Source organism: Miscanthus floridulus, chromosome 6 (assembly GCF_019320115.1).
Source record: "Miscanthus floridulus cultivar M001 chromosome 6, ASM1932011v1, whole genome shotgun sequence".
NCBI classification, from domain to species: Eukaryota; Viridiplantae; Streptophyta; class Magnoliopsida; order Poales; family Poaceae; genus Miscanthus; species Miscanthus floridulus.
Window position 1 is genome coordinate 105,513,752 of NC_089585.1, and position 17,974 is coordinate 105,531,725.

Genomic DNA, 17,974 nt, shown 5'->3' on the forward strand with positions numbered 1-17,974 from the left:
CTCGACGGCTCAAGTATCGTGCTCAACGAGCTCACTAATGGGTATGTTTGTGTGGAATCCGGGTCCATCATTTGCTGATGGGGTCGGCAGAGCCCTCTGGTGGCACTCCACAACTTCTTAACCCGCCTCCCGGCAGATGCCCGAGCCGTTCGATAGGCTCCAGTGGCCCGATGGCCTCTCCTCGATGGAGATTCTATGGGTTTGGCTCGGGGTTAGAATTGAACGAGAAAAGGTCGAGACATCCCTGTCCGCTTCTGAGCGGAGTCAGGACAGGGCCGCTGGGGCTTGTCTCGGTTATTTCTCCCTGGCTCTATTTGGCATGAGGTGGCCTCGAGCCCTTCGTGGACTGACCTTCGAACCTCGGCCTAGTGGTCGCCTATATCGAATGAGGCGACGGCCGTTTCGTGATGCAACACGAAGCGTTGGGATGTTTTGCATATCTATAATATAATCGAAATGAAGGCGAGGGTCGGTAACGTTACCGTGGCGGTATGAGTGACGAAAAGCTCCTACCAAATGTGTCCTATGTGGGGTTTCGACCCTGATGTTCACGATGAGGTTGGAGTAACCTGCATAAGAATTGCTATTCTTTGTTTTTCGTATCTCGGTGGCGATCTAAGCCGTTTAATTAATTTGGGTAGCCTGATAGCTTCTCCTTTGGGAGAGACTCTAGTAGGCGGACCCCTCCGAACCCTTCTTGAGAAGGCAGACGTTGAAGCCGGAGACACGAGGGGCGTTTGAGCATGGTTTTTCTAGGTAAACAGAAACACCTGTAGCTATCGAGGCGTAGGGTCTGCTAGTTCGTCCAGTTTTTACTCAAAGTTTTATGCCTGTATTTCGCATCCTTAGTTTCAAGTGTACGGAGGGGGTCGGGTGGGGAGGATGTCTAGACTGGTAGACATCCTCAGGCAGCCCCCGAGTGATGTTCGTGTTCCCGCCGTTTGACGGGGTCGGAAGCTTGAGAATGAATTTTAATGCATAAAGTAAGAAAGCTGAAGATGCTTATCTTTCTTTGGATGTTCGTTCGTCGTCTCTTCTGGGCCGAATGGCTGGCCCAGGAGATCCAAAAAGGTCGGGGAGGCGAAGGGTTGTCTGCCTATGTGGGTGCCTTAATTGCCTACGGCCAGAGTGGGTCAGTGGCGGGCCATACCCAGGCAGTGTTTAGTTTGACTGGGGAGGACGCCTTGTCGACCGGGGCACGTCCCGTTAGTTTCGGCGCGTCCCCTCATGTATCAATCATCATTGATTTTGTATTTAAAGAGGGGAAGGGAGAGGGTTTTTTCGTCCAACCTTTCGCCTTTCCTTAGCTGCACTGGCTCCTCTTTAAATAGGGAGGGGGAGGGGAGTTCTCATCCCACCTCATCTTCTGCCTCTGAGCCACTATCTCTCCTTCTTCTTCCCTTCCACCGAATGTATCCATGCGTCACGGCGGTTCCTGAGTGAGGAAGAGTAATGCCAGAGAGAGAAAACTCACAAATCCACTCGTGAATCTAGAGCGTGATGTCAAGCCGGAGATCATCCAACGTAGATGAGATGGTGTATGCCGCCCTTGCTGAGGAGTCGCTGCTGTCGAAGGAGAAGGGACGCTGGGAGGCGTCGTACGTCGTCGACTGCACTGTCGTCCACTGTGCTCCTCCTTTGGTGGGAGGCATTTCCTGCCCATACGCCGTTGTCAGGGTTATGGCTGGGGATGATGGCGTAGTCCCCGGATGCCCTGGCGAAGGCATCGCTATCGAGGTTGTGGTTGACGATGATGGCATAGTCCCCGGACGCCCCGACGGAGGCGTCGCTGTCGAGGTTGTGGCTGACGATGATGGTGTAGTGCCCGGATGCCCCGGCGGAGGCATCGCTATCGGGGTTGCGGCTGATGGCGTAGTCCACAAACACCCCAGCGGAGGCATTGCAGATGGCGGTGCCTTTGAGGATCCCACGAAGCGGTAGGATATTGAGATGGCACCGATGGAGAGCGTGGCACGACGATCGCAGCAGACGAGCTGGCCCATGTACATGCCCCAGGCGTCACCGATGTAGAGCGTGGCGCGGCGACCGTAGTAGATGAGTTGGCCTATGTACATGCCCCGGGCATCGCTGATGGAGAGCATGGCATGGCGACCACAGTAGACGAGCTGGCCCGTGTACATGCCCCGGGCAGTCGCTAGTGGAGAGCGTGGCACGGTGACCGTAGTAGTACTTGTAGTAGAGCTAAGCAGAGACTGTAATGAAATAGCTTTATGGGGAAGCCCCCGAGTAAACTAGTCCTCTGAATTTATAAGTATATTATTGCTTTTTGTAATGAAATCGCTTTGTAAGTGACGAATTTGTGCAAAAAACGAACAAAATTACATCCTTTGCTTATGGCAAGCAATTTCTTATCTTTTTCCTTTCTATAGGAATGATTTTAGTGCTTTCCGACCCTTCTCATGGTCTAAGTCATAAGAAGCTAGGAACGTGGGCGAACTAATTCTAATTGAACTAGTGAGCAAAGAGGTTGCAGCCACTGGGGCATGGGTATCTCGCAGTCCTACCAGTTGTATTCAGAATTGGTTCCCAAAATCTTAGCCCTTGGGACTCGTTTATGAGGCGAATGGAAAACTTAGAGAATGTTTGTAAATATAACACAGGAGGTTTTTTGCAAGCGTAATACCTGTATTACATATGTCATATGTTACGATCACATGCTAGCCCCCGAGTGAGGTCTAACCCCTCGTGATTTGTAGGGGTCGGAAGTCACTAAGGATCTGGAGTTTTGTTATGACAAAATCTGATAAGGAAGAGTGTAAGCTTATTTTAAGGATAGAAACGACGTAGCTACTCGATGTTCTAGGCGTTGGTGAAGACCTCGCCGTTGATGGTTTTCAACCTGGTAGGTGCCTAGGGCAAAGTACTTCCATGATGACGTAGGGCCCTTCCTAGGGCGGGGAGAGTTTGTGGCGGTCCTTAGTTGCTCTGCACAAGACTGGAGGACGAGGTCTCCTGATGTTGAAGGGTGCACCCCACACCCGTCGATTGTGGTACCATCACAACGCCTGCTGGTACTTAGCCGAACGGAGGAGGGTGATGTCGTGGGCTTCATCTAGCTGGTCCATGGTGTTTTGGTGAGATGCTTCGGCCCCCTGTTCGTCGTATGCTCTAATTCTTGGTGCTCCATAGTCGAGGTCCATTGGGAGAACGGCCATTAGAACCATAGACCATGAAGAAAGGTGTGTAGCTAGTGGCTCGGCTAGGGGTTGTCCTTAGGCTCCAGAGCACGGCTGGGAGCTCAGCTAGCCAGCGTGCGCCGAATTTGTTCAATCGGTTGAAAATTCTAGGTTTGAGGCCTTGAAGAAGCATGTCAGTTTGCGCGCTCGACCTGTCCTGTTCATCCGGGGGTGTGCGATGGCTGCCCAATCGATCCGGATGTGTTGTTCATCACAGAATCGAATGAAATTTCCTATCGGTGAACTGCATGCCGTTGTCCGTGATGATGGAGTTTGGTACTCCAAAGCGATGGACGATGTCAAGGAAGAACAGCATGGCTTGCTCAGATTTGATCGTGGATATTGGTCGAGCTTCAATCCATTTTGTAAACTTGTCTATGGTGACAAGCAGGTGGGTAAAGCCCCCGGGCACCTTTTTGAGTGGCCCAACTAGGTCAATCCCCTAGACCGTGAAGGGCCACGTGATGGGGATCATCTGGAGAGCCTAGGGCGGGAGGTGTGTTTGCCGAGTGTAGTACTGGCACCCTTCGTAGGTGCATACAATTTGCTCGGCATCGGCTACTGCGGTGGGCCAGTAGAAGCCTTGTCGGAATGCATTCCCAACCAACATTCTTGGTGTGGCATGATGACCGCAGACTCCACCGTGGATGTCACTCAGTAGGAGTTTTCCCTGTTTCGCCAGGGATACAGAGTTGCAAAATCCCGCTATGACTCCATTTGTAGAGTTCGCCTTCTACAAGAACGAAGGACTCGGCGTGCCGTGCGAGCCGTCGGGCTTCCGTCTTGTCTACCGGTAGTGTGTCGTGGAGAAGGTAGTCGAGGTAAAGCGTTCTCCAGTCATCGGGAGGGTTGGACTCCACTGCTGGGTCCTCTTCAAGCTCCATGACCTCGAGGTCGAGCGGAGCAGTTGGCGGATTGGCCCCTAGGGTCGGACTAGAAGGGCCATCATCAGCTTGTTCTGACCTCGTGTAGCATATCGAGGGTTTGTGTTGGTCACTGGCAAAGATGCTAGTTGGGACTGGCTCTCGGCCGGATGCTGCTTTTGTGAGCATGTCGGCTGCTTCGTTGAGGCACCTGGGGATGTGATTGAGTTCGAGGCCATCGAATTTGTCCTCCAGCCATCGGAATTCTTGACAATATGCCTCCATCTTGGCGTCGTGGCAGCATGACTCTTTCATGACCTGGTTGACGACCAGTTGAGAGTCGCCCCTGACGTCGAAGGCATCAGATGCCCAGCTCGATGGCGATTCGTAGGCCATTGATGAGCGCTTCGTATTCTGCAGTATTGTTTGATGAGGGGAAATGGAGCCGAACCATGTACCTCATGTGGACCCCGAGGGGAGATACAAAGACTAGTCCCGCTCCGATGCCCTTCTTCATCAGCGATCCGTCGAAGTACATTATCCAGTACTCTTGATCGACGGTCGCTGGTGGCATCTAGGACCTCGGTCCACTTCGCGATGAAGTCAGCTAGTACCTGAGATTTGATCGCTGTTCGAGGAGCATAGGAAATGCCCTGATCCATTAGCTCGAGTGCCCACTTTACAGTTCTTCCCATAGCATCATGGCTATGGATGACCTCACTGAGGGGGAACGACGTCACTACTGTCATGGGGTGTGACTCAAAGTAGTGGCGTAGCTTCCTTTTGGTGATGAGGACGGCATAGAGGAGTTTCTGGATTTGGGAGTAGCGGGTTTTGGAGTTGGATAACACCTCACTGATGAAATACACAGGGCGCTGCACCTTGAAGGCATGCCCTTCTTCCTCTCGCTCTACTACTAAGGTGGAGCTAACCACTTGGGTGGTGGCCGATATATAGAGTAGGAGGGATTCTCCGTTGCATGGAGGGACTAAGACCGGTGGTTTAGTTAGAAATCGCTTAACCATGTCAAGCGCCTCCTGAGCCTTGGCCGTCCACTCGAAGTGGTCAGCTTTCTTTAGGAGTTGATAAAGGGGGAGTCCTTGTTCGCCGAGGCGTGAAATGAATCGGCTGAGGGCGATGAGGCACCCTGTGATCCGCTGAAACCCCCTTTATGTTTTGGATCAGGGCCCATCCTTGTGATGGCTGATATCTTCTCCGGGTTGGCTTCGATGCCATGCTCGGAGACGATGAAGCCGAGCAGCATGCCCCTCGGGACCCCAAAAACACATTTTTCAGGATTGAGTTTGATGCTGTTTGCCTAGAGTTTCGCAAAGGTTTGCTCAAGGTCGGCTGACAAGGTGGTTAGCTCATTTGGTTTTGACTACGATGTCATCGACATAGGCCTCAACTGGCTCGCCTGATGAGGTCTCCGAAGCAATTGAGCATACAACATTGGTACGTTGCCCCAGCATTCTTCAAACCGAAATGGCATTGAAACGTAGCAAAACGATCTGAAGGGGGTGATAAAAGATGTCGCGAGCTAGGTCAGACTCTTTCATCGTGATTTGATGGTAGCCAGAGTATGTGTCAAGGAAGCAGAGGGTTTCGCACCCCGAGGTGGAATCGACTATTTGGTCTATTCATGGCAAAGGAAATGGATCCTTTGGACATGCTTTGTTGAGGCCAGTATAATCGACACACATTCTCCATTTCCTGCTCTTTTTTTGGACAAGAACAGGATTTGCTAACCACTCTGGGTGGTATACTTCCTTAATGAATCCTACGGCCAGTAGTTTGGCTATCTCCTCGCCGATGGCCCTGCATTTCTCCTCATTGAAGCAGCGCAGGCATTGTTTCACCGGCTTGGAGCCCGGGAGGATCTGGAGAGTGTGCTCAACGACCTTCCTCGGGATGCCCGGCATATCCGAGGGTTTCCACGCAAAGATGTCTTTGTTGGCACAGAGGAAGTCGATGAGCGCGCTTTCCTATTCAGAGGAGAGCGTGGTCCCGATACGGACTTTTTTGCCCTCGGAGCTGCTGGGATCCAAGAGGACCTCCCTGGAGCCTTCTGCCGATTTGAATGACTCGGTTGATTTCTTTGCGTCGGGTGCCTCTTCGTCGACCTTCTCCCTGAGGGTGGTGAGCTCTTCGGAGGCGATGACTGCGGATGCGTGTCCGTAGCATTCGACCTTGCACTCGTAAGCGTGCTGGAAGGAGGTGCCGATGGTGATGACCCCACGGGGGCCCAGCATCTTCAGCTTTAGGTACGTATAATTAGGAATGGCCATGAACTTCGCGTTGCATGGTCGCCCCAGGATGGTGTGGAAAGTCCCCAGGAACCCCACTACATCAAAGGTGAGGGTCTCAGTCCGGTAATTAGTCCGATCCCCAAAAGTGACAGGCAGGTCAATCTGCCCCAGTGGTACGGCTTGCCTACCAGGCACGACGCCATGGAAAGGTGCTCAGATGGGACAGAGGTTCGTTCGGTCGACGCCCATCTCATCGAGCATTTTGGCGTACATGATGTTGAGGCCGCTGCCCCCATCCATTAGTACTTTGGTGAGCCGCTTTGGACCGACGATCGGATCGACGATAAGCGGGTACCTTCCTGAGTGTGGGACGGCATCTAGATGGTTGATCCGATCGAAGGTTATGGCGGATTCCGACCACTGGAGGAAGGCTGGCATGGCTGGTCTGGCGGTATAGACCTCGCGACACGCGACCTTCTGGCGGCACCTAGAGTCATAGGCCATTGATCCTCCAAAGATCATGAGGGCGCCGATCGGTGTTGGGAAGGCATCATCCTTCTCCTCTACGTCGTCTATGGTGAGAACAGGTTCCTTCCCCTGCTCCCCTTTGTTGAGGCCCCCCGGCCAAGTATTTGCACATGAGGCCACAATCCTTGTATAGATGCTTGGCCAGGAAGGCATGGTTTGGGCATGGCCCCTCGAGCATTTTCTCGAAGTGGTTCGGAGTGCCTTCCATGGGATTTCCGGCCACCTTTGCGATCGGCAGTGGCCACGATCGAGTTGTCGTGTCGTTGCTTCTTATTTTTCTTTTTGGCAGGGACGGTTGGAGGCGTCCTTCGCTGGCGTCCTCGTCCCGCCTCATCTTTCTATCGGAGCGATCAAAGATGGCTCCGACCGCCTCCTCTCTAGAGGCATGACTGGTGGCGATGTCCAGGAGTTCCTTGGTAGTTTGCGGGCCCCTGCGTCCTAACTTGTGGACCAGGGATTCGCAGGTTGTTCCAGGACAGAAAGGCTCCTATCACATCGGCGTTGGCGACTGTTAGGGAGGTCATTGCACTATCGAGAGAAGCGCCGAATGTACCCGCAAAGGGTTTCATTCGGCCTTCTGGCGGTAGTTTTTGAGGTCCCATGGGTTTCTAGGGCGTTTGTATGGCCCTAGGAAGTTGCCCTACGAAGATCTCCATCAGATCCGCCCAACTCTGAATAGCATTGGACGGTAGGTGCTCCAGCCATTCTCGCGCTGAATCAGCCAAGAACAGCGGGAGATTGCGAATATTGAAATTGTCATCACTCGCACCACCGGCCTGACATGCAAGCCGATAGTCTTTGAGCCAAAGCTCAGGGATTTGTTTCGCTAGGAATATTTAGGAATGTTGGTAGGCGGTCAATACCTTAGGGGGAACACAGCGTTGAGGATGTGTCGGCCGAAGGCCTAAGGGCCAGGCAGGCCGAGGCTCAGGCTTCGGTCCTTGTTGCTGTTGTAGCGTCCGCCACGTCGGGGATGATAGCCGTGGCGTGCTGCTTCTCCATCATCACCGTGGGCATGTCTCTGAGCATTGATGATGCTGCGTACATCGTGGCCATGGCCGAGGCGTTGATGTACTGGGACGACGGAGGGCTGCCTGCCAGCTAGCGGTGTTTGGTGAACGACGCGTCCTTGGTGGGACACACTGAGGGTGTGCGCTGGCTGGTGTCGGGTTCATGTCGTCGAGACAACAAACTTTCCGCCAGCTGCGCCGCTGCACACGCTCGAGCAACGTGCGAATTTCTTGGCGAGCGCGATGATCCTCGAACGTCGCAGCCTCTAGAAGGCCATGCAGCAAGGCGGTTGCTGCGGCGATGTTCTGGCTAGCTCGGTCAAAGTGAGGAAGGGCCCCATCGTCGGTGAGGATCCTTTGGTGTATGGCGTGGGCCATGGCGCGCGCGCCCCCATCTTTACGGTGTTCAATCTCGCGATTGATGTCCGCGTACTCCCGGATGAGCCCTTGCCCGGCCTCATCGATCTCTTACTGATGAGCCCTCAGCTGCTCCATCCTTAGGCGAGATGGGGCTATCATTTCTTCCCCGGATCTGCTGTCAGGGTTGTTGTAGCGGTGACCTCTTCCCTGGAGGCGCTTTCGACGTGACCTTTGGGGGTCTGCGTCATGAAGCATTCCTGGGAAGGGTGGTGGCTCCCCCTACTAGAATTCGAACTAGAGAACGATCCAGGCTCCTCGTTGAGGAGCTCGTAGAGGGTCCCCGTATCATGCTCAATTGCCCCCACGAACTTGATGTCCGTGGGTGACTGAACCATACGTAGCGCCCGAAGGCAGCCAACGGTCGCCGTAGCGTTGCGGAGACCGAATGAAAATGCCGTCGGGGCGCTCTGTACAGACCCTTCCAGACACAGGGTGGTGTTGTGAGAGACCTCCCTTGGTGACTGGACTCCCAGGGAGTTGCCCGGTGGGCCCTCAAGCCTAAGACAGTTGAGGTTGATGGAAGGGAGAGATGGGGTGGTTGAGTGAGTCAGCGCCAGCTCTCCTCCTAGTGTGATGATGAAATCTAGGTCACCAAAACACACATGTGCGCCCGGGGCCCAGGTGATTGTGTGGGTGGCCATCCGAGGCCTGATTTGGAACGCGCAAGCTCCCCTACCTGGCGCGCCAACTATCGGTGTTTCGTACAAGCACTGGCAAGTAAATTTGTAGTAATGCGTGTTAAGCTCGAATGGTGCGCTAAAGGACACAAGATTTATATTAGTTCGGGCCAAAAGTCCCTACGTCTAGTTTGTTGCTGCCCATGTTATTAGCACCATGAACGGTTTATAGTAAGGGGTACAAACGATCGAGAGAGGGACTGGTCCCAAGTCTCTGATGGAAGGGTTGAAGGGAGGTCAAGAGGTTCGAAGCAACTTGACTGTGTGTATCTGTGTGTCGTATTGTTTGGTCTTAAGAGTCCATCCCTCTAATGGAGGAAGCACATACCCTTTTATAGATGAAGGGGCCGACTTTACAAGGATGAGGGCTCTACCTTATTCTTGTGGCTCACGTCTACCCAATCCTCCTTCTTCATTCTGATGAGTGTGAAGGAAGATAAGTGCCTACAATACTGTCGATGTCTCTATAGAATGTCAGGTTGATCACAAAACATTGCCGTACGCAGGGTATGGGCTGTAGCATAGTGGTTTTGACTTATTAGCCTCCCCTAGCCTTGCTCCGCATGCCTTCTGGTTCTTGTGAGTCTTCATCGGAGGGATGAGGGGTTAGGATCTAGCGTAATGCCATGGTCAAGGCCTTCTGACTTGGCGGACCTGAGGGGTCAGGAAGCGGGCGCCGCTCCCTTGGTTCCATAGCGTGGTGATGAAAAATCCATTGTTTATGGAGATAGCAAATCCTTTTCTGGAGCATAGCGGTTGTCGTATATCTTCATCGGGTTCCGTGTCCCAGGGCTGAAGGCGGCGCCTACAACTCTATAGGGCGAGGAGCACACACCTGTACAACTTTTTGGGCTCTGTGACGCTCAGAAGGGTCTAAAGCACCTGTCCTGTCATCCCCTGGCAGTACTTTTCCTGCCAGGGCACAGGGTATGGTCCTTGGAGCCATGGTTGACTCGAACGTCTTGTCTTGCCCCGTACTTATCATCTTAAGGGAATAGGGAGAAGTTGTCAGGTAAGATGAATCCAATCTTTAGATATGGAGCAGGGTGAGACTCGTTCCTTGCCGTTGGGCGAAACGGAGACCAATTCCTATCTCTCAGGTGAGACCGACCTCGCCCCTCCAGGGTCGGGCGAGGCAAAATCTATCCCTCAGCCCTTAGGCGAGACCGAGCCCGCCCTAAAGGCGTCGGGCGAGATGGAGTTTATCTCTCGGCCCTCGGGTGAGACCGAGCCTGTCCAAAAGGCATCGGGCGAGACGGAGATTAACCCTGAGCCCTCGGGCGAGGCAGAGTTTATCTCACAAAGGCATCGGGCGAGGCGGAACCAAACTCCTATCACTCGAACAAGGGATGAAACGGCGCCCTTATGCGTCCAGAAGTTTTTCACGTTTGGTGGTTATTGGTTCCACCTTCTGGGGTACCCCGGTATTAGGTCCCCGACACTGGTGACCTTTTAAATGCATGAGTCTCCATAACCATAAGTCCATGTCTTATATGGTTTTTGCTCTTGTGAAGTATAATTTGTTTATCCCAACTGTATTTTAGAATGCAAGTTTTCATCATTATTTCTTATGGTATGGCATGTGCATGAATATGTGCTTAGACTTTCATATTGCTGCAAGTTCTATGTAAATATTTCTGACCTGTACTTTCTAGATGGATACACCATGATTGCTATTATGTATTATCTCTCTGTGTAAATACTTCTGATCTGTGCATGAATATTATATTTGTTTAGTAACTAGTGTGTTTCAGTATACTTGCTTGGTGCATCAGTTTTAGTTCTATTAGTTCTGATGATTCTACATGACTTAGTAGTGTTGTTGATATATCTAGTTCTGATGATTCTGAAAATGATGATTTGGATGATGTCCAATTTTCTCAACTTCCTTATATGGATTATAATTCATATCAATCTGCTTCGGATACTCTGGATGTTTCAGATGTGAGTGTTCTAGTTGTAATTTAATTTCATTTTTTTATATTTTATGTATATGTAAATGCTTTTTGTAGTTAATTTTTTGTTGGTGATTGCAGGGTGATTCTTCTAGTGACAATTCAAGTTTTGACCGACATTTGTATGAGAAGTGCTTGAAAGATGTATGGATTTGTTCTTTTCCCTCTTTTTTTCTCTGTAGGTTTCTTTTTTACTGCTTTCATTTACTAAAATAGTTTGTTGTTTGTTTAGTATGAGAAGATTAGGAATATGAAGAGAAGGTTGAAAATGGCATTGAGGCATAAGGTTAGTAATCCTTCTTGTTATTTTTGTTATTGTTTTGTAGCTTTGCGGATGGCATGTTTTCTGATTTTTTGAATATAATTCTAGTCTAAGAAGGTGAAATCTGTAAAGAAGTCTAAGGAGGGATTCACAAGGTTTTCTGCCACATCTTGTATAATGTGATTTCCTCTTTGTCCCTTGAGAAGAAGGTTATTATTGCTAGCTATGGGTTTGGTTCCCTGTTGTTGTTTGATAAATGCTTTGTGTCGAATAGTTTTGCTAAGTGGGTTGCACATTTAGTTGATTCCAAGTCTGGTGATATTGTTCATGATGGAAAGGTAATCTCATTGACTGAGGAGTTTGTTCATCTTGTTCTGGATCTTCCTATTGGTACAAGACCCTTCCCTTGTGATCCAAGTGCGGGCAAGGATTTTGTATTATCGAAGTTTGGAAAGTCTAAGATTTCATCAGTGTCTTTTTTTGCTAATAAATTGATCAAGAAGGAAGATTTGTCAGATGAGGATGTGTTTATCTATTTCATGATAGTAGCTTTGAGCAGTTTCTTATGCCCCAATACGAACACTGTTCCGAGCCCAAAGTACTTTGGAATATTTGAAGATGTTGAGCACATTAAAGATTTCAAGTGGTGTGCTTATGTGCTACATTGGTTACTTGAGCATGTGAAGGCGTTCAATGGTGGTAAAGATGATAAAGCCAAATGTTGTTTAGGTCTTGGTGGCTGTTTGTATTATCTTGCGGTAAGTTTCATTTGTAATTGTAGATATGATTCATGTAGTATTTTGTTATGAGTATTTATTTTGTCTATTTCTACTATAGGCATTAGTTGATGCTGTGGAGGTAGTTTTTGGATTTATTAGTTGCCTGGTCATTTATTTCTAGGTTGTTTGCAAGTTTTGTTTTGTGGTTTGTTTTCTTCAAGATATTGTTCTTTTGTCTCTTTAGTTGTAAGTCAAGTATGTAGTACCTTTTGATATGGTTGTTCTAGGAACTGGTGTTTCTTGTGAGCCATTTGTATTGAAACTACTGTTGTGGTCTTAGCTTTTGAATGGTGAAGCCTTTTGGTTTCTTAGTTTTGCCCAATGTTTTTAGTATCTTACTGCAGGTGTTGGTGGAGTACATTGGGTTGATGCTATTTGTTGTGTTTTTGTGCATTATAGTTGGTACTTAAAAAGGCAATAGAGCTAATGGGTTTGTGCGGCATCGTTTAAAAGTTTTAGCCTTGTTTAGGTTGTCTTATATGTTAACATTAATATTTTTTCATCTTAGTTCTTGATTTAATATTTTCCTATTTTGTATTTGCTTTTATGTAAGAGGTCCTAGTTGTAATGTAATTTTTTTATTTGTTGTTTTTAAGGTTGTTTACCTGGATCATATCAATTTCGGGCAGAGGCAACTTGTAGGCTCTATTTCTCGAATATCTGTGTGGAAGGGTGATTTGATTTAGTTTTATGCTAATCTTGACATCAAATCTCCTGGTGTGTATGGTTATAGACCTTTGCTAGGGTTTGAGAAAACATGCTATTACAAGGTTATTTCTATTTTTTGCATTCATTTTGTTGTGATTAATTCTAACTTATGATTTAATTGGTTATTTATTTAATTTATAATTTTTTTGGACAGTGTGGTCATCTTAAGATTGTGGTTTCTACTGATGACCTTGATTCTATTTTTTGTGATAAAATGGAATCTATTTCTGGTTGTAAGCTACCTTTAGCTTTGAAGTTGAAGATATCTCAGTTGGTTGACAAGCATTCCTTTAACTGTGGTTCGCCTTTCAATTTGGATATCATTTCTCTTGGTAATGTGTCTAAAGACTTCCAAGATATGTTTGCAAAGCTGCTACGGCATGTATGTACTATTGATTTGAGATCGAAGGAGTTAATTGTGGATGTTATGGAAGCTATTGCTTAGACAGATCCATCTGTTGAAGATGACGATCCTTTCTCTATTGCCGCAAGTCCAGATAAAGGTAAAAGTAATCCTGTTATTGTTCCTGGCCTAAAAGGTGATTGCCGTTGGTCTTGTTTTTTACTGTGTTTATATAATTTTTCTTTTTTGGTTCTTTTTCGATTATGAATCTTAATTCCATGTAGATTCTATTCCTAAAGTCTCTTTGAGTATACATGTTGGTAATAATCAGTCAATTGATGTTGATTTGGAGGAGAAGGTGAAAAAGAGTAAGTGTCCTATTTTGTATTAATGGTAGTTTCTATTTTTCAAGTTTGACTGTAAAGCCTAGTGTTAAGTATCTTGTTTTCAAGTTTATATAGTATCCTTGATTCATTTGTTTACAGTTTGACTGTAAAGCCTAGTGTTAAGTATCTTGTTATTAGTGTTTCTTGTCTTCAATTTTTAGGCTTGTAATCCTTGTATTCTGAATATGCTTACCATTCACTTTTAGTTATTATAATATGTTGTATTAGGTAGACCACTTTCTTATATAAGTAGTGGTAAGGACCTTCGTGTTTATTATTTTATAGCTTTTGTTCGGTATTTTATTTATTTAATGTTTGTTGTCTACATTGTTCTGCAATTGTATGTTTTCTTATTTTAATGTTGAAATCTTTTTTAGGAAGTCTTGTTGTTTTAAGCTAGAGATTGAAAGCTATGTCTTCCCTTGATATGGGTGATGAAGTCAGGCTTGTTCATGCTTCTATTTGTAACCCTTTGGCTGATAGAACTAATGTTGCTTCTCATTTTGGTGCTTGTCATATTTCTTCTGATTTGGATAAGGATGTCATTCTTATTGATAAAGAGAATGTTGTTATCCCTGATTCTGTATCTCCATCTCCTTATCATCATCGATCTAGATTGTTTCCATCTAAGGCATATTGTGCAAAGCATTCTCTTTTTCTTTTCTTTTTTTCTTTTTGTTGTAAGCTTATGTTGCTCATTTTAAATTTTTAGGTGTCTCAAGATTCTTAGAATGGCTCTTTCAGTAGTAGAGATGAGGTTAGGTCCTAATTATATGTGGTTTGCTTTATTTGTTTTTAAATCTTTGTATTCTATTTTTCTCGTTGAAGTGTTGATATTTCATTTTATTTTTTAGGATCGTCTATTTATGCAAACTCTTCTGTTTTCTGATGAAGAAACTCCCCGTATCACACCTAAGCTTTCTAAGAAGCCACCAATGCTGTCTTTGAGTCATAGTTCTGTGAAGATTTCTTAGAAATCTACTATCAATGGAAATGTTAGTTTTCTTTCATTCTTCCTTAGTTTGTCATTTTTATATATATTATTTATAATTGTTTGTCTTTCTATTTTTTTGTAGGATACTTCTCTTGTTGTTTGTATTGGTTCAAGGTCCTTTTCTAATAAAGTCAGAGTTGAAACTAAAAGATCTGATGTCATCTATAATTCTAAGTTGCAAAAAGCGAGGATGAGGTCAGAAACTCCTAATTTGTGTCTGAACAAAACTCATGGGTTTCCATTAGATTCTTCTATTGATCTAGAAGGTGTGGCTGGTCATTCTGATTTCAAATCAAGGGATTCATCAACTGGTGGGAAAGTTCATGTTCATGGTCCTAGAAGGATGGTTTGTCCAAGTCTATATTATGGTGATGAATTTGATATTCTTCGACAAATTTAAAGTTTCAAAATCTAAAATTGCAGACTACAAGGCTATATGTGCTTTGTCGAAGTCTAGTCCCAGCAAGTAATTGCTTGTTTTTTTGTTATTGATAGTGCTCCTGTATATTTCTTAGTTTTTTATGTAACTAATCCTTTTTTACCTTTTTTGTTATTTGTAGTGAGGATGCTTTATATTTTGGAGGTGTTCATTGTACATACTAGTCCCTTGGATAATCTATGAAGCCAGGTGGTAAAGTAAATAATTTTGTAGTGACTGCATTTTGATATCATCTATTTTGTCGTCCTGATGGTCATCTAGATGTTTCAAAGCGGCATTACTTCTTTTCTAACATTTCAGTAAGTGTTTGATGTTATGTGTTAGTTAATTTCATCTTTTTTAGTTCTAAATTTTTTGAGTTTGAAGGACAATCTTCTCAAAGATCATGGTGAAGTTGATGGTGATGCGATGATGAGAGCTTTTCAGCGTTCTGCAAAGGCCAGGCCACTTCATCGTTCTGACTTGGTAGGTTTTGAAGTAAAGTTTTCCAAGGTTGATGGTCCTTTTTTAAATTTTTTTGCTTTCTTATTTTAGTATTTATTGTAATTTTTTGCTTGTGCAGTTGTATTTCCCAACTTTCTATGAAGATCATTGGTTTGTCTTTGTTGTTGATATTAAGCATAGGAAATTTGTGTTCTTGGATTCGTTCTATTCTAAACTTCATGCTTACCAGCTATATGTTAGGGAAAAGATGGTATGTTTTGTTTCATCAGCTTTATTATTCTTTTTTGTGTTTTTGATTAAATGTTTTGATGATCTTTTATGTTTTATGATATAGATTCTAGAATTCCAATTTTGGTGGGACAGGTTTGTCAAGTCTGATATCAAGTTCAGTGAATATGGTGTTATATATCCAAGTGTGCCCAAGCAGTCTCCAGATAATAAGTATGTGTGTGTGCTTTTTATTAATTTTGGTTTGTGTTAAGTTTTTTTATTTCTCTTTATTCTTGTATATTTTTCTTTTTTTGTTATGCTTACCTTTATCACTTTTTTGTTTTATCATATTAATTTTTTTCTTTTAATTAATGTAGTGTTGATTCAGGAGTTTATGCTATGATGTTTCTTGAGCATTGGTCATCGTCAAGATCTTCTCTGTTTTCTTTGTTCAGCAGCAAAGATATTCCAAATATCAGGATCAAGTTATGCAACGAGATGTTGTTCAACCCTAGGAACACTAGTAACAAGAATCCAGTCATTACCTATGATCACAATCAGGTATTGTCGATGCTTGCTTCTTTTTTTACTTGTTTTTTTAGTTGACTATATGTCTTTTTTTCAGGAAGGTGGCTCTCACTAGATGTTTTTTCTTGCTTTCTTTTCTACTTTAGTCTTTATTGCCTACAGTATTTTTGCTTGTCTGTAAAGGTATTAATGTTGTGTCAAAAACTTTTGGTCTCCCTGTCATGTAATAGGGTAGTACTTACAATATGTTTGTGGTGTGTTGCACATCATACAAGCAAACCTTATATTATAGTTCTTAAGTCTAATATAGTATTACATACGTTGATGTTTCTCTAGAAAATGTCTTGTTGACTTCTTGTTCTCTTCCACCCTCTTCTTCTACTTCTTTGTTGTAGCTGTAGAGTTGTTCTCCTCTGCATCAGTGTTTTTTATGCTTTCTTCATTCTCTTTGTCTTTGGCTTACTTGGTGATCCTGTCAGGAAAAAAATTGTTTACAATGGTGTTGTTTTTGTAATTGTATCAATATACATGCTAAATGATATTAGTTAGTAACTAATATGTTTTTTGTGTGATATTTACCCTAATTTTCATTTGTTGTTGATTTCTTCTTCTTGGTCTCTTTGTGCTTCATTTTCTCCTTTACTTCTACTGTTGCAGTCTTCATTCTCTTTGGTTTTGGTGGCCCGCCTTTCTTTGTTGTTGTATCTGGATCTTGAATAATATTTTCTGAACCATTGACCATAGTATCTGTTGTTTCACCTGTTTGTACTTGTGTATGTGAGTTTGGTTCATTCTGACCATCCTCAATGGCTTGAGGTGCTAGTAACTTTTCTAGGTGCTACTCAATCCTTTCCATTTCTGCTATAAGGTAATCTATTGCTTCTTCCTTTTTACATGCTTTTGAATACAGTATTGTGGACTTCCTTGATAGTATATTGAATCTTAGCAGAGAACTTGTAGTAGCTATTTTGTCTTCTAATCTTTGTTTGATCAACCTCATATCTTTTTTCCTCCACTTGTCCAGTATGTACTTATCTGGTATGCTGCTAATTTCCTTTTCAATTATTACTTTCAGGATATGGGAGCAGAGTATGCCATCTTTGCTGAATTTGGCATAGATGCAACTGAATTCTTCTTTCCCTTCTATGAAGTCAGTCAGCACTATATATTTCCTTATTCTTTATACCTTATAAACCTGGTTGCTTCTTTGCCATACTTCAAAAGCCTTTTCTTGTTCAATTTCCTTGTAGGTGAGTGTTGAAGTATCTTTTAGTTGAACCTAGAATTTCTTGTATATGTTTCTGTTGTATAACTCATGTGCTTGCTTCTCAAATGTGTATCCAAAGAGTAGTTCCTTTGGTCTTTTTTGGTTGCTATAGTGGTCCTCTAGTTTCTCTGCTCTATCTATTGTTTCAATTATGTGTCCGTACTCCTGTAGAAAGCTGATAATACTATAGGTTGGACCCACATTTTCTTTGAATCTTGCATTTATAGCCTCGCTTCTTGATGTGGTTTGGATGAAAGGAAAGAAATCATTTTTGTAGTAGACTGGTATGAATCTTTTCCTTGTCTCCCACATTTTTGTAAAGTAGTTGTTGTTCTCTAGTGCTCTTTCCTTGATCATATTCTACCACAAGTACTCAAATTCCTATTCTATGACATAGTTGTTCACTATGTCTTCAAATTCCTCATATAGGCCATCTTTAGCTACAAATACTTTGATGTTCTTTGAGTAGCATTTAGTCTTGATGTGGAAAAGGCAATTTCTATGCCTTGTATTTGGCATCACCTCTTCAATTGATGTTTTATAGCTTTGTCCTAGTTAGTTATTATAGTTTGAGGGTCCTTGCCTCCCATCGACTCTAGGAATGTTTTGAAAACCCATCTGAATGTTGTTGTTGTCTCATCATGTAGGAAAGCGCATCCAAAGATGCATGTCTATCCATGGCCAGTGATTCCTACAAAAGGTGCAAAAGGTAATC

At 44.8% G+C, this 17,974-nt stretch overlaps 3 pseudogenes; 2 read left to right on the top strand and 1 right to left on the bottom strand.

The window, feature by feature from the left end:
• Positions 1 to 3,904: 3,904 nt before the first annotated feature.
• Positions 3,905 to 14,107, top strand: LOC136460966 (uncharacterized; annotated as a pseudogene).
• A 136-nt stretch (positions 14,108 to 14,243) lies between these two features.
• Positions 14,244 to 16,107, top strand: LOC136460967 (uncharacterized; annotated as a pseudogene).
• Positions 16,108 to 16,572: 465 nt separating this feature from the next.
• On the bottom strand, positions 16,573 to 17,571 carry LOC136460968 (protein FAR1-RELATED SEQUENCE 4-like; annotated as a pseudogene).
• Between the last annotated feature and the right edge of the window lie 403 nt (positions 17,572 to 17,974).